The sequence below is a fragment of the Solanum tuberosum genome, unplaced genomic scaffold (assembly GCF_000226075.1).
Source record: "Solanum tuberosum cultivar DM 1-3 516 R44 unplaced genomic scaffold, SolTub_3.0 scf00270, whole genome shotgun sequence".
NCBI lineage: Eukaryota > Viridiplantae > Streptophyta > Magnoliopsida > Solanales > Solanaceae > Solanum > Solanum tuberosum.
Genome location: NW_006239200.1, coordinates 492,287 through 498,000, shown reverse-complemented (window position 1 = coordinate 498,000; position 5,714 = coordinate 492,287). Strand labels below are relative to the sequence as shown.

At 35.9% G+C, this 5,714-nt stretch overlaps 1 long non-coding RNA gene across 2 annotated transcripts; it reads right to left on the bottom strand.

Moving 5' to 3' along the window:
* Positions 1-1,409: 1,409 nt before the first annotated feature.
* Positions 1,410-4,765, bottom strand: LOC102581234 (uncharacterized). 2 transcript variants are annotated; one of them, XR_368201.2, is made up of 4 exons: positions 4,535-4,765; positions 2,310-2,427; positions 1,933-2,109; positions 1,410-1,843 (listed from the first exon to the last, which is right to left on the bottom strand). It is a non-coding gene; the product is annotated as an uncharacterized lncRNA (long non-coding RNA). The 2 variants fall into 2 exon arrangements; XR_368202.2 differs by lacking the exon at positions 2,310-2,427.
* Positions 4,766-5,714: the final 949 nt, after the last annotated feature.

The window sequence follows — 5,714 nt, the reverse complement described above, 5'->3', positions numbered from 1 at the left end:
GCGTATCTAAGAGTGGAAGGGAGGAAATTATATGCCTAGAGGTCAATTTGTCTCCTACCCTTAATTTGAATTATGTTTTTATTCGTAAACGTCTATTCCTATGATGACTTGAACATATTCGTACTTTGCTCTTGATTCTCAAACATGTACCACTCCCTGTGGGATTCGACCCCAACTCATTTAGTTGGGTTATTATACTGACAAACGATCGTTGGCACTTAGAATTGGAAGAAGTGTCTTGATACATGAAATCAAAATGGCACCGCTGTCGGGGGTGGTGTTGGTTGAGAATCTTTAGTTAAGTTGAGTTTTGTTCTTGTTAGTTATAGTTGAACATACTTAATTTTAGTTCAGTTTTGCTTGTTTGTGTTTTGAAACAGGAAGTATGAGTGTTAACAGAAGCATTGGTAGCCAAGTAGGCAACCAAGATGACATCGGAAACCTCAATGATGTCAATGAGCCTAATGCTAATGACCCCCATCCTTATGGGGTGGAATTGGTGTCATTCGCTTGCCTCCGGCTGAAGGGAACACGGTGTTCCATATCACAAGTACTATGTTGCAGCTCTTGCAATTGAAGGGGTTGTTCGGTGGTTTGGCTCATGAGGATCCCCATGAGCATATTAGAACTTCGTGGATGTTTGCGGACCGTTCTCCTTCAAGAACATATCCCAAGAGTCGGTTTGGTTGAGGTTGTTCCCCCTCTCATTGATGGGAGAAGCATGTAAGTGCCTGACTGAATTGCCACATGAATCAATCACTTCGTGGGAGGAGCTGGTCACCGCATTTCAAGTGCGATTTTTTCCTCCTTCGAAGATGATGACACTTCGGGACAGCATTCAGAGCTTTAAGCAGTTGGAGGGTGAGCCAATTCATGAGACTTGGCTGCGATTCAAGAAGTAGGTGCTACAATGCCCAACCCATGGTTCCATACTACAAAAATTGTCTTTAGAGGCAATATATATTAACTTTAGCAGCAATAAAAATTGCCGCAAAATCTTTTACCAGCAATTGATCATTTGCCGTTGAAGCCAGCGTTGCTAAAAGTTTTAGCGGTGATTAAACCAAATGCTGGTAAAGATATGATTTTTTGCCACTAAAAATCATTATTTTTTGAGGCATTTATCTACTGGCAATTACAATGACCACTAGAAAGTGCCTCATATTTGTGCTAGCTCATTGATTTAGCTGCCTTTTTATCGCCGTTAAAGACCTATTCATAATTTTCACTGAAGGAGGCCTCTTATACCGGCTATTATAATGGTAACTAAAACTGCTCTTAAATCACCTATATATTTTTTTGTTTAATTCCTACTATACGATAAAAACTGTGACCTATTTTTCAGGTTGACCTAAGCATAATAATATTCAAGCCTAAAAATATGAATGAAAATATAAAAAAAAAAAATCTAATTAAACACACTTATATTCATTCTAAAAACATAATGTATTTCATTAAAAATTACAACAAAAAAAAAACCTAAAATCTCTAATTTGAAACTATCAACTTGAGAGGAAAAAAATTAACTACTTCAATCCAATCCTTTCTTCTAACAGATATATCTTCAGCACTGAAGTTATTGTTGCTGGCATATAATTGTTTTAAGGAGCTTATTACTGCCTCTTCCTCTGGTTGCATATGCTTCAATATGTAGCTGTAAGCACAAAATATCTTAAGTTCATAATCCGTGAAAGGGTAGGACAACATTCAGCATGGCGAGATCTACCGAATTCTCGAAAGCAACAAAGAAATGATAGTATAATTTGTTGCACTAGCAATATAATGAGCTCTCTGAAGATAGACTGATTCACTATCTTCATTGATCACCACGAGTACTTCTTGCCTGCAAATTTCCACGAATTAGTCAAGGTAAGAAATTTTGAAACAATACACGAATTGAATTCTTAATTTTCATCCTTCTAAGACTTATACCTTGAGAATGTGTTTAAGTTGGCCCATAAGGGCTTCCAAAGAAACATGATATGGTCTCCTGACCAGTGTTATTTATGAGACTTTCACAATCCAGCTTCTGACACCATTTTCTTCACTTTTACGCCAAGTAATTCTAGTTTAGAGGAAGACATCCAAAGCACGGACTGCTGGTTATACCTAGAAATTCCAAGGAAGATGAGGGATCCTTCAAAGCATAAAAAGTTATCTTGCTACCCTGATTACAATAATCTCACAGGCTTAACTGTTCTTTATTTAGTACCATACACGAGACACATGAGTACATGAATGGTACTAACTCTCAATTAACTAGCAAACAACATGCAACTGAATCAACAAATCGGTATTTATTTTCTTACCTTTCAAGGAAAAGACACAAAATTACCATAATTTATCTCAGACATCATTTATGTTTCCCATGAAGCATCAAGAAATTGATACTGGACGTGTATACACATGCATTCGATAACATTTCGCCTAAACAACATCAACATGGAAATAATTAAACAAGAGAAAAGTTTCAGTCAGAGAGCAATGTAACATGATGTTCTCTACATATAAAAATTCTATATAGTAACTTTCTTAACAATATATCAAATCTAATCTTATTTAGTTACAAAAAATTAAACAAGTATACCAAGCCAGAAGTCAGAGAAACACTATGATATTGTAGCTTTTTCAATTTAGTAGTGAAGGGTCCAAATAATATTACTTTAGGAGGTTGTCTTTTCTTTTCCAATTAAGAAATAAAGTTTTAAATTTCATTTCAAATTCATATAGAAAAATATTATTCTATTGAGAATCGGACACAATGCATCATAAATTATAGTGAAATAAATTTGAGCAGGAAATCATGGTAGAACTGCTGCAACACTTGATCATTACACATGCAAGTCATATATGATGAGTCTTTTAGTTTGTATGTACTCTTCCATCACACTATTATTGCAATAGTGGATCATATGTTTTTGTGTGTATATGGACTGATGCTATTTGAATATGTAAAAAATAAAATGAATATGTAGTCCTTGCATTGAGCTGATGTTCCACTCATAAAATTGAAAATCTGAGGTCCCCAAAAAATGAAATATCCATTCCCTAATAACAATTCACTTTGAGAAAGGGAACATTTCCCATTAAAACTGTTTCTGAAAGAAAATTTTATCCAAATTAAAGCATACGTATGTCTAAATTCAAGTATATTAGCAGAAACAAGTAAAAGGTGTAGTTCTAGAATATTACCTTCACTAAATCCTTCAATCACAACCTATAAGTAGAGGTGGTCATCTATGTTGTTTATGTGCTAAAATAAGGAGTATGTACGTACTCATGTAAAAAGTGAATGGTCAAGTAAGCAAGCAACAAGTGAAGAGTTCAATAGTGTGAGTGCAACAAAAATTGACTGTAAAAATTCAAATACCATAGTTGGTCCTTAATTAGCAATTTTAAAATTCGTGTTGTGAGCAACAAATTGTGCCCAACTATATTCAACAACTTAGTATGAATGTAACTTACATATATCCACAAGAATTACAAGAATTATTACTTGTTGTATACTTAATTTAGTTGATCCTATAAACTAGCTTTAGCTGAACAATTGTTCAAAGAAAAAGTTATACTAAATTGAAATTGATCTTGATTACTGGGTTATTCAATAAGACTAGTGCATACAATACATGTTTCTCTGTTTAATTTTTCTTTCTTTCTCCCTTCACTCTTTGAATGTCACATAAACACATTGTGGTGTTATCTCTTTCCAACACCAAGACCTAAGTGCATTGGTGCACAACCAAATATAGGGATTTTATATATAAACTACAATCACATAATAACATCCTGCTAAGAAATATCGCAATACACTTCATGTGTGGTAACATCTAGTCACTCTCCAAAATCATCCTCTAATTTTCATTATAAATACTACAAGCTCCACTTTCAAACTTAGTCATTCCATCATCTCATACTTCAGTAGTGCTTTTTTAAAAATTAACCTCTCACAGTAACCTCCAAAGCAATCATCTCTAGAACTTTACCATTGACAACATCTTTCAATCAAAACTATACCAGCAAAACAAATAGAAAATTTACTGGAACACATTGATGAAACAAAAACATAAACAACAAATAGCAATGATGTTCCTCTTCTAATATTATACTTGAAAAAGACATTCGAACCATAAAAGAGTAAAGTGAAGTATTCAGGTCACTGATCATAACCGTTTTATTTTCTATTTGGTCAAGCATTAGGAATATATTCTCAATGTTTACCTTCATTCCCTTCTTTCATCAAATTTTAAGAAACATCTAAGCATTGCAAATAAAATTACCAAATTAGATTTACTTTTCAAAGGACCAAATTCCTTTAATTATACCGTAAATTACACTTCTTTTTCACCTCTGCACCAAAAGTTTGCATAAAACTCAAGTACGACGATGGAGAAGGGTCATCAATAGGGAAGGGCCATAAATTAGAAGCTTATTTGCAAACTTCTAGTTTTTCACTTTATAAATAGAACGCATCAACAACAATAAAATCAAAACTAAAAGCAACAGAGATGAGAGAGAAAGAGTACTAAGAGATTACCTGGTGCTGGTGATAGTGAGATAGACAAATTGGGCGATAATAAGAGAGAATTTCACTTATGTGGTAGTCAATGGTGAGAGAGACTAGTTGAGAAACCCTAGTTTCATTTGCAGGGGAGGGATTATTTCACAAATGAAATATTTTGGCTGAAATTAATACCCTGTTGTTCCATGTTATCGCTGGCGATTTATTTAGATTACCAGTAAACAAGTATTCTCGCGAGGGAAATAATTAAATGCCAGTAATATTTGCGTGCCGAGAATAAATTAGTAGCTATTAGCTTATTGCCATTTAATAATTGTCACTAAATATTATTTTTGTTGTAGTTACGTGACAACGTGTTGCTGCAGTATTTTTACCGAAGTTTTGATTCGATAAACAAGGGTGTTGCTGACCAACTTTCTCCTGGAGGTTTGATGCAGCAACCTTATGTGATAGCAGCTCAGCTCTTGGATGGCATGACCACAATAAATCGGGCTTGGTACACCCGTGAAGATCAGGTCTCCCCTCTCACGTTTAAATTGACCAAGGAGCAGATGGAGAAAGACCAAGAGAGGGACTAGAACATGGCCAAGATCATGACACAACTTGACATTTTGTCCAAAAATGTCATGGGAGCTGGTGCTCAAGGTGTCAATGCCGTGGGTGTCGGGTGTGTTAATCCGAATGAGACCAAGTTTGAGGCTTTGTACAACGAAGAGGTGAACTTTCTAGCTAACCAACGAGGTGGTTATCATTCAAACTACCCGAGGCAGGGTGGTAACCAAGGTTGGAAGGATCGTGATCGAGAGTGGAGGGACCGTAACCCCACTTGGAAAGAGAGAGAAGGGGAGAAGGATGGATATGTTCCTCCCCATGAGCGCCAAAAGCCAAAGGATTCCGAAGGAGGTGGGTCGGAGGATATGCTTTCTCGCACCCTCAACAAAGTTGAGGGGTCACAAAAGATTTTGAAAGAAATGAAAAAGATGTGTTGACCCTTAGCCATATAGTTACCTCCCATTCAGTATCGATAAACAGTTGGAGACCCAAATGGGTCATATCTTGTCTCATTTAAACCCTAGACAACAAGGGGGTTTGCCTAGTGACATTGTGGCCAACCCCAAAAATGAGGTTTGAGCATGGACATGTGTCGTGCCGCGACGTTAAATAAGACACTGCTTGGGAGGCAACCCAAGTTTTA